This window comes from Somniosus microcephalus, chromosome 2, assembly GCF_052327205.1.
Source record: "Somniosus microcephalus isolate GS21.2 chromosome 2, FLI_Smic_1.0, whole genome shotgun sequence".
Taxonomy (NCBI): domain Eukaryota; kingdom Metazoa; phylum Chordata; class Chondrichthyes; order Squaliformes; family Somniosidae; genus Somniosus; species Somniosus microcephalus.
Genome location: NC_140988.1, coordinates 139,635,562 through 139,646,301, shown reverse-complemented (window position 1 = coordinate 139,646,301; position 10,740 = coordinate 139,635,562).

Here is a 10,740-nt window from a genome sequence, read left to right as displayed (position 1 = left end):
GAGTGTGTTTATACCCAGCCCTTCTCCCTCTCCAGCACTGAGTTTGTTTATACCCAGCCCTTCTCCCTCTCCAGCACTGAGTTTGTTTATACCCAGCCCTTCTCCCTCTCCCACACTGAGTGTGTTTATACCCAGCCCTTCTCCCTCTCCCACACTGAGTGTGTTTATACCCAGCCCTTCTCCCTCTCCAGCACTGAGTTTGTTTATACCCAGCCCTTCTCCCTCTCCAGCACTGAGTTTGTTTATACCCAGCCCTTCTCCCTCTCCCGCACTGAGTGTGTTTATACCCAGCCCTTCTCCCTCTCCAGCACTGAGTTTGTTTATACCCAGCCCTTCTCCCTCTCCCGCACTGAGTGTGTTTATACCCAGCCCTTCTCCCTCTCCAGCACTGAGTTTGTTTATACCCAGCCCTTCTCCCTCTCCCGCACTGAGTGTGTTTATACCCAGCCCTTCTCCCTCTCCCACACTGAGTTTGTTTATACCCAGCCCTTCTCCCCCTCCCGCACTGAGTTTGTTTATACCCAGCCCTTCTCCCTCTCCAGCACTGAGTTTGTTTATACCCAGCCCTTCACCCTCTCCCACACTGAGTTTGTTTATACCCAGCCCTTCTCCCTCTCCCACACTGAGTGTGTTTATACCCAGCCCTTCTCCCTCTCCAGCACTGAGTTTGTTTATACCCAGCCCTTCTCCCTCTCCCACACTGAGTGTGTTTATACCCAGCCCTTCTCCCTCTCCAGCACTGAGTTTGTTTATACCCAGCCCTTCTCCCTCTCCCACACTGAGTTTGTTTATACCCAGCCCTTCTCCCTCTCCCACACTGAGTTTGTTTATACCCAGCCCTTCTCCCTCTCCCGCACTGAGTGTGTTTATACCCAGCCCTTCTCCCTCTCCAGCACTGAGTGTGTTTATACCCAGCCCTTCTCCCTCTCTCACACTGAGTGTGTTTATACCCAGCCCTTCTCCCTGTCCCGCACTGAGTTTGTTTATAGCCAGCCCTTCTCCCTCTCCCACACTGAGTTTGCTTATACCCAGCCCTTCTCCCTCTCCCACACTGAGTTTGTTTATACCCAGCCCTTCTCCCTCTCCCGCACTGAGTTTGTTTATACCCAGCCCTTCTCCCTCTCCCACACTGAGTGTGTTTATACCCAGCCCTTCTCCCTCTCCAGCACTGAGTGTGTTTATACCCAGCCCTTCTCCCTCTCCAGCACTGAGTGTGTTTATACCCAGCCCTTCTCCCTCTCCCACACTGAGTGTGTTTATACCCAGCCCTTCTCCCTCTCCAGCACTGAGTGTGTTTATACCCAGCCCTTCTCCCTCTCCCACACTGAGTTTGTTTATAGCCAGCCCTTCTCCCTCTCCCACACTGAGTTTGTTTATACCCAGCCCTTCTCCCTCTCCAGCACTGAGTGTGTTTATACCCAGCCCTTCTCCCTCTCCCACACTGAGTTTGTTTATAGCCAGCCCTTCTCCCTCTCCCGCACTGAGTTTGTTTATACCCAGCCCTTCTCCCTCTCCCACACTGAGTTTGCTTATACCCAGCCCTTCTCCCTCTCCCACACTGAGTTTGTTTATACCCAGCCCTTCTCCCTCTCCCGCACTGAGTTTGTTTATACCCAGCCCTTCTCCCTCTCCCACATTGAGTTTCTTTATACCCAGTGTTAAATCCGTGAATCTTGAGGTATGGTGTTCTTCAATAAATAGACGGAGACTGCAGATGAACAATCAACAGGTGTTTACTGGATGAGGGCTGTTAAGTCTGTGTGTTCTAGTTATTGGTAATAAGAATCACTGCACACAGACCACAAGAGTAAATTCAACAGGTCTTTACTAGTCGGAGGTCAGGCTGAACTGCCCAATAAATCATTACACAGCACTTATATACCGGTGTGGTCACCACCGGTATTACAGTATACAGCAGCCAAGATAAAGTAGTGCATCTCTTAAAATAGTTCTCTTAAAGGTGGAACGGTTACATACACCACAATCCTCCCTTTTTAGCTTAACAGTATATATTCCCCATTAAACATAACATAATAACATATATACACAACTTCATGTAAAAACAGTTCACAGATTCAGTCTCTGAGGAGGCCTCCTGATCCGAGACGGATAACGCCTTTCAGGGGTCTCTGGTTCTCGTTGCTGGGGTGACTCATCTAGTTGATCCCCTATGGATAGGACATCATCATCAGATATATTCACTTCTGAGGTAGATGCTTCAGGTTCACTAACTTCCTCCACGGTTGTCTCTGTCGTAACCATGGGCTCGACCCTTGTTCTCGATCCCACCAGTTGGTCAGCATGACGTCGCATTACATTTTCACCAACATCTACCGTGTACATCAGGGGTCCTTGTCTGGCCCGAATTGTTCCAGATTGCCATTTCTCGTTTTTATAGTCCCTGGCTAACACCGGTTGTCCTATTTCAAAACTCCGAGTGGGCTTGTTATTGATATGCTGGAACTGTTTGTTTTCGACTTCCCTCCGCACATTTGGTTTTGACAAGTCCAACCTGGACCGCAACCTCCTGTTATAGAACATCATGGCAGGACTTTGGTTTGTTGTTGCATGGGTGGCGTTTCGATATGCCAGTAGGAAATTGTCCACCTTGTGTTGCAGTGGAATCTGATCTTCGCTCATGGCCTTTATTGCCTTTTTGAACGTCTGTACAAACCTCTCGGCCAGCCCATTCATAGCTGGATGATATGGGGCAGAGGTATAATGTTTCACCCCATTCTTCTTCAGGAATTTCTGGAATTCCTCTGACATGAACTGTGGTCCGTTGTCTGAACATATTTGCTCTGGCAATCCATTTCTTGCAAATATCGTTCTTAGCACCGCGATCGTCTTCTCCGAGGTAGTGGTAGTCATTTTAATCACTTCTGGCCATTTAGAATGTGCGTCCACCGCAATTAAAAACATGGAATCCATGAATGGACCAGCAAAGTCAATATGTACACGTTGCCATGGGGTTGAAGGCCATTCCCATGGATGCAGCGGTGCAATTGGAGGTGCATTTTGGACTTTTTGGCACCCTGAGCAGCTTTTCGTCAGATCCTCTATCTGTTGGTCGATACCCGGCCACCACACATAAGCCCTAGCAAGGCTTTTCATCTTGACTCCCCCCAGATGACCTTCATGTAGTTCTTTTAGAACTCTCTCTCTTAACTTAGGAGGGATAATCACCCTTGTTCCATACATCAATGTTCCCTGACAGATGGACAGCTGTTCTCGTCTTGCTGAGAATGCCGGTAACAGTGGATCACCATGGGCTGGCCATCCCTTTACTGTCAATTCGTAGACCCGGGACAGTGTCGGGTCATTCCTAGTCTCCCTTTCAATATTTGCATTGGTGACAGGTAAACATTCGATGATGGTCGAGTGAAATAACTCCACCGGGTCAACCGTCGGTGCCTCCTCCTCAGTAGGTAGTGGAAGGCGTGACAGCCCATCAGCATTACCATGCTGCTTTGTACCTTTGAATTCTATCTGATATTGATGTGCCCCTAGGAAAAGGGACCATCTCTGGAGCCTCTGTGCTGTCATCACCGAAACACCCTTCTTAGGGTTAAAAATGGATACCAACGGCTGGTGGTCTGTCAGCAGTGCAAACTTCTGGCCCTGCAGGTAATGATTAAACTTCTTTACTCCCCACACAAGGCTGAGAGCCTCCCTATCTATCTGAGCACAGTTGCGCTCAGCGGAGGTCAATGATCTGGATGCAAATGCGACTGGCCTTTCCAAGCCATTTGGCAACTTGTGTGAGAGTACTGCTCCAATACCATAAGGAGAAGCATCACAAGCTAAACGAATAGGTAGCGTTGGGTTGAAGTGAGCCAACACTTCCTCTGAGGTGATCAATGCCTTGCTTTTGCGAAAGGCCTTCTTACAGTCCTCGCTCCACTTCCATGGTACTTCTTTCTGCAAAAGAGCGTTCAGCGGGTGCAGCACCGTGGATAGATTTGGCAGAAACTTATGGTAATAGTTAATCAACCCTAGCAACGACCTCAACTGGGATACATTTTCCGGAGTGGGAGCCTTCACAACAGCTTCGATCTTGTCAGGTGACTTGTGCAGCCCCTCCTGGTCAATGACATGACCACAGTACGAGATCCGTTTCTGAAAGAACTCACATTTCTGGCGATTAACTCGAAGTCCATATTCCTTCAATCTGGTGAGCACCAGTTTCAAATTTGCAAGGTGTTCCTCATCGTCATCTCCTGTAATCAGGATATCGTCCAAGTAACATTGAGTGCTTGGAATTCCCTGTAATACCTGCTCCATGGCCCTCTGCCAAATTGCTGGAGCCAAAGCCACTCCAAAAACCAGTCTATTATATCGATACAAGCCTCTGTGCGTGTTGATTGTGAGATACTGGCGCGACTCTTCCTCAACTTCCATCTGTAAGTACGCTTGCGCCAGGTCTATCTTGGTGAAGTGTTTCCCGCCAGACAATGAAGCAAAGATATCCTCAATCCGCGGAAGCGGATATTGCACCATGTGAAGCACCGGATTAACCGTGATCTTGAAGTCTCCACAGATGCGGACCTTCCCCGGTTCCCCTGGCTTGTTACTCGATGAATGCTTCATGACGGGAACAATGGGCGTGGCCCACTCACTCCAGTCCACCTTAGACAGTACTCCTGAACGTTCTAGCCCTTCCAGCTCAGCTTCCACAGCAGGTCGTATCGCATAAGGTACCGGCTTAGGCATCCTCGCAATCTTCTTGAGAAACAAAAAGATTTTTTTTTTTTTTTTTTTTTTTTCAAAATGGCGGTTTCCCGCGCTTGTCTTCTTCCCCCGCCTATGAAAATGGCGGCTTCCCGCGTTTGCCTTTCTCCTCCGCTGGCTGTAATGGCGATTGCCGTATTGCTGCGTTCGCCCTCCCCAGCGGTTCTCAAATCGTGCCTCCCAGCCCCTCTTGCAGTCCGGTCCTTTCCCCCGGCTGCGGCTGAGTTCTCCGCGTTTTTTTTATTTTTTATTTTATCCCGTGCCTCGCGGCCTCGGTAGCTGCCCGGCCTTTTTCCCCGGTCGCGGTCGAGCTCTCTCTCGACGCTGTTGCGTCTCCCAGCCCGCTTGCAGCCCGGTCTTTTACACCGGCTGCGTTTGCATTCACCGCGGCTCCCGTGCCTTACGCTGCCCCAGTCTCAGCGCCTCTGGCCCCGACTTCTGTCCGCCTCTTTTCCCCGGCCGTGGTCGAGTTCTCCGCCCTTATATCCTCCGTTTTTCCCTCCCCTACTTCACAGCCAATGTGGCCGACTTGCTGCTCGTCGCTGATCGGCTTACCCAACACCGTGATAGAAGGGATGATCACTGCCTGTTGCTGATGGAAGGCTTCGTGTCAGGATTCTTCCTTGCTCTTCAGACCCGAGTCTTTTCTCAGCAGGATGATGAGGGCGGATGCCTCTTCTCGACGCCCGTTAAACTGCCTTGGATATATCTCTGCCGCAGGGTAAGATCGTCATCGTCGCCACTGTTAAGTCTGTGTGTTCTAGTTATTGTTAATAAGAATCACTGCACACAGACCACAAGAGTAAATTCAACAGGTCTTTACTAGTCGGAGGTCAGGCTGAACTGCCCAATAAATCATTACACACCACCGATATTACAGTATACAGCAGCCAAGATAAAGTAGTGCATCTCTTAAAATAGTTCTCTTAAAGGTGGAACGGTTACATACACCACAAGGGTATTCTAAAAACTAACAGTACAGATCCCTACTCAGGGTTTATATACAGGTGTGGTCACTGCCGGTACTACAGTATACAGGAGCTGTAAAAGTAGTTCTCCTCTTAAAGGTACATACACTACAATTCCTCCCCTTTTAGATTAACAGTACCATAACATTCATTTAACAGTTAACACTTTTAACATGCACATTAACTGAAATAGTCCATTTCTAAATTCAGTCTTTGGGGCGGCTTCCTGATCCTTTCTGGATAGTGCCTTTCCCGAATGTCTTGCTCTTGGTGCGGAGGCGATTCTGGCCCCCTGTCGTCGGTTAGTTCATCAGCTTCCGATGCTACTGTTTCTGGGGTAGATGTCGGGTTCATCACCAGGTACGCGAGACATGGGGTTGACTCGTTCCTGTGACGCTAGGATCTGGTCGACATGGCGTCTCACAATGTTCTCCCCAACATCCACTGTGTACATTAGTGGCCCCTGCCGTGTGCATATCGTTCCTGGTTGCCATTTCTCTGTTCGGTAGTCGCGGGCCAAGACTGGTTGTCCTACATTGAAGCTCCTTGTCGGCTTCTCATTGATGTGCTGGAATTGCTTATTCTCAACATTTCTTCGTACATTTGGTCTGAGCAAATCCAGACGAGATCTCAACCTTCGGTTAAAGAACATCATGGCCGGGGTCTGGTTGGTAACTGCATGTGTCGCATTTCTGTAGGCTAACAGGAAATTGTCCACCTTATGCTGCAGTGGAATGTCGTCATCGCACATGGCCCTTACTGCCTATTTAAAGGTTTGTACGAACCTCTCAGCCAATCCATTTGTGGCTGGATGATACGGGGCGGATGTGTAATGCCTTACCCCATTCCTTCTCATAAATTTCCGAAACTCTTCGGACACAAACTGTGGTCCGTTATCAGAGCAAATCTGCTCTGGCAAGCCGTTCCTGGCAAATATGGTCCGTAGGACTGCAATCGTTTTCTCCGTAGTGGTGGAGGACATTTTGATCACCTCAGGCCATTTCGAGTGCGCATCCACTGCTATTAAGAACATTGAGTCCATGAATGGACCAGCAAAATCAATATGCACCCGTTGCCATGGAGAGGAGGGCCACTCCCATGGGTGTAGAGGGGCATGTGGTGGTGCATTTTGGACCTTCTGGCATCCTGAGCAGCTCTTTGTTAGGTCCTCGATTTGTTGATCGATTCCCAGCCACCACACATAAGCCCTAGCAAGGCTTTTCATTTTCACCCCTCCCAGATGGCCTTCGTGAAGCTCATTGAGCGCTCTCTCCCTTAACTTGGGTGGAATTACCACTCGGGATCCACACATCAATGTCCCCTGGCATACTGACAGCTGTTCTCTTCTGGATGAGAATGCTGGCAACAGTGAATCGCCATGTGTTGGCCATCCCTTCACCGTCAAATCATATACCCGAGACAGTGTCGTATCATTTCGGGTCTCCTTCTCTATATCCGCGTTAGTTACTGGCAAGCGTTCAATTATAGTTGAATAAAATATTTCGACAGGGTCCACTGCTGGTACTTCCCCCGCAGTAGGCAGTGGCAGGCGTGATAGCCCATCAGCGTTTCCATGCTGTTTTGTGCCCTTATACTCTATTTCATATTGGTTCACCCCTAGAAAAAGGGACCATCTTTGTAGCCGTTGCGCAGTCATCACCGGAACGCCCTTCTTTGGATTAAAGATGGAGACAAGTGGTTGGTGGTCAGTCAGCAAGGTGAACTTCTGCCCGTGCAGATAGTGGTTGAACTTTTTCACTCCCCACACTAGGCTGAGGGCCTCCCTGTCAATCTGGGCGTAGTTGCGCTCGGCTGAGGTTAGTGACCGAGACGCAAAGGCTACTGGCCCCTCTAAACCGTCCGGGAATTTGTGCGACAGCACCGCTCCAATACCATAGGGTGATGCATCACATGCCAACCGAATTGGTAGTGCTGGGTTAAAATGAGCCAACACCTCTTTTGATGTGATCAATTTTTGCACTTCTGGAAAGCACGTTTACATTCGTCATTCCACTTCCATGGGACCCCCGTTTGCAGCAGGGTGTTCAGTGGGTGTAATACTGTAGACAAATTTGGCAAGAACTTATGGTAGTAGTTCACCAGCCCGAGGAATGACCTCAGTTGTGACACATTTTCCGATGCTGGAGCCTTGACTACTGCCTCAATCTTTTCAGGGGACTTATGTAACCCCTTTTCATCAATAACGTGGCCACAATACGAGATCTGCTCCTGGAAAAACTCGCATTTGTGGCGATTAGCTCGGAGCCCATATTCCTTCAATCTAGTGAGCACCTGCTCCAGGTTGGCGAGGTGATCACTGTCATTTTCGCCTGTGACCAGGATGTCGTCCAAATAACACTGGGTCCCTGGAATCCCTTGCAGGACTTGATCCATTGCCCTTTGCCAAATAGCCGGAGCTGATGCTACCCCGAACACCAGCCGGTTGTATTGGTAGAGACCTTTGTGAGTGTTGATCGTGAGGTATTGTTTCGAGGCTTCTTCTACCTCCATTTGCAGGTACGCCTGGGCCAGATCAATCTTAGTGAAGCGTTTTCCTCCAGATAGCGAGGCGAAAATATCTTCAATCCGCGGAAGCGGATATTGTACCGTGTGAAGGACTGGGTTCACTGTCACCTTAAAGTCCCCACAGATGCGAACCTTCTTTGGTTCCCCAGGCATATTACTCAACGACCTCTTCATTACAGGAATGATGGGTGTAGCCCACTCGCTCCAGTCCACTTTGGACAGTACTCCTGAACGTTCCAACCCTTCCAGCTCTGCTTCGACGGCTGGGCGGATCGCATAAGGCACCGGTCTGGCCTTAAAAACTTTGGGCTTGCATTTTCCTCTATTTTGATCGTCGCTGTTATGCCTTTCAGTGTTCCGAGTCCCTCCCGGAACACTTCTTGTGCGTCAGTTAGCATTTTTGACAGTCGTCCAGGTGTGACGTCGTCATCCTTTTTGGCCTCTACCGTCAGTGCTTGTATGGAATGCCAATCTAACTGTATCTTCCGGATCCATTCACGTCCTAGTAGTGGTGGTCCTCCATCTGGCAATACATATCGGTCCATTTTTGGTGTTTCCTTGCCGTTGTATATCACGTTCACCCTTATTTTTCCTTTGGGGTAGACTTTTTGCCCCGTGTACGTCTTCAAGACAATCTCTGTATCTCTCAAGGGTATATGTGAGAATAGCCGCTTGTAGTCCCTTCGGTTTATGACTGTTAGGGCTGATCCTGTGTCCAATTCCATTTTCACTTGGACTCCGTCTATCTTGAGCGTGACCCAGGTAGTTTGGTGATCCCGCATTTTGATTACATTATGTAGTTTCAGACAACCCAGCTCCTTGCTTCCAGAGTCTGTATCACTTTTCTGTTCGTCTGAACTACTCTCCGTCACTTTATGTACCTTTTTGTACTTCTCCTGTGGAGATTTCTTGCTGCTGGTTTTCTTTTCCCGACCTGCAGACTCTTGTTATGTGTCCTGCTTTTCCACACTGTCTGCACACTTGGTCCTTGAACCAACAATCCTTCTGGTCGTGTGTTGTTCTGCCGCAGCGATAACACTTCACTGCTCCATATGACATTTCATTGGTGCTATATTCTTGCGGTCTCCGTTGTATCTCTGCAGCGCCCCGTGTGGCTGCTTCATGTGATACTGCCATGCTGAAAGCCTTGTCCAGCGTAAGATCCTTTTCTGATAGAAGCCCTTTCTGGGTTCCTTCACTTTGAAGCCCACACACAAACTTGTTTCTTAACGTATCTGCTAGTCCCATTCCAAACTGGCAGTGTTTCGATAGCTTGCACAGTTCCGTTAAATACTCAGCATTACTTTCGTCTTTATGCTGGTTCCTTTTGTGAAACTTAAATCTTTCTGCTATCAGCAGCGGTGTGGGGTTTAAGTGGTCCTGCAGGATTGCCACTATGCTTTCAAAATCCTTATCCACTGGCTTCTCTGGGGTTACTAGGTTTCGCAGTAAGCCATACGCTTTTGCACCCATGGAATTCAACAATACCAGTGCTTTCCTGGCATCTGGCACCTCATTCGCCTTGCAGTACACTTCAATGCGTTCTACATATGTCGCCCAATCTTCGACTTCAGTGTCGAATGCTGTGACACTGCCACTCTTCGGCATCCCTGGGTGTGGTTAGGCTGGCTAAAATAGCGTCTCCCACGCTCTCCCTTCTTCTCCGCTGGCTCAAAATGGCGTCTCCCGCGCTTCCCTTTCTTCCCGCGCTCGCCCTTCTTCTATGCTGCGGCTTCAAAAATGGCGTCTCCCGCGCTCTCCCTTATTCTCCGCTGCGGCTCAAATGACGTCTCCCGCGCTTCCTTTCTTCCCCCGCGGACGCTGCTCAGCCCTTGAGCACTGGCTGCGCTCTGAGCGTTTTCCTGCGCGCCTCTCTCGTTGACGCCACTCGGTCCTGAACCCCAGCTGTGCTTTACCCTCTCTCTCTTTTTGTTTTCCGTCGATGCCGCTCGGCCTTTTCTGTGCCATCGGTCGGCTCCAGACGCCGCTGTCCGGGAAGGGTCTGCGCCGTACCTGTTGCCAGCCTGTTGCGCTGGATCATCGTGACTGGAGAACCAAGCCCAGCTCTCAACAGCCTCCCCTGCGATGCTCAATCTCTGCTGGATGACTAGGCGGTTGCTCGTGCTCGACGCCCGTGCTTCTGGCCTCGACTTTCTTCCACTGTCCTCCAGGAGCGAATCCCTGGGACGAAATGCAGAGTTGCAGGTAGGTTCGAATCTGCCTCGTCGCCACTGTTAATTCCGTGAATCTTGAGGTATGGTGTTCTTCAATAAATAGACGGTGACTGCAGATGAACAATCAACAGGTGTTTACTGGATGAGGGTATTCTAAAAACTAACCATACAGATCCCGACTCAGGGTTTATATACAGGTGCGGTCACTGCCGGTGCGACAGTATACAGGAGCTGTAAAAGTAGTTCTCCTCTTAAAGGTATATACACTGCACCCAGTTCTTCTCCCTCTCCCACACTGAGTTTGTTTATACCCAGCCCTTCTCCCTCTCTCGCAATGAGTT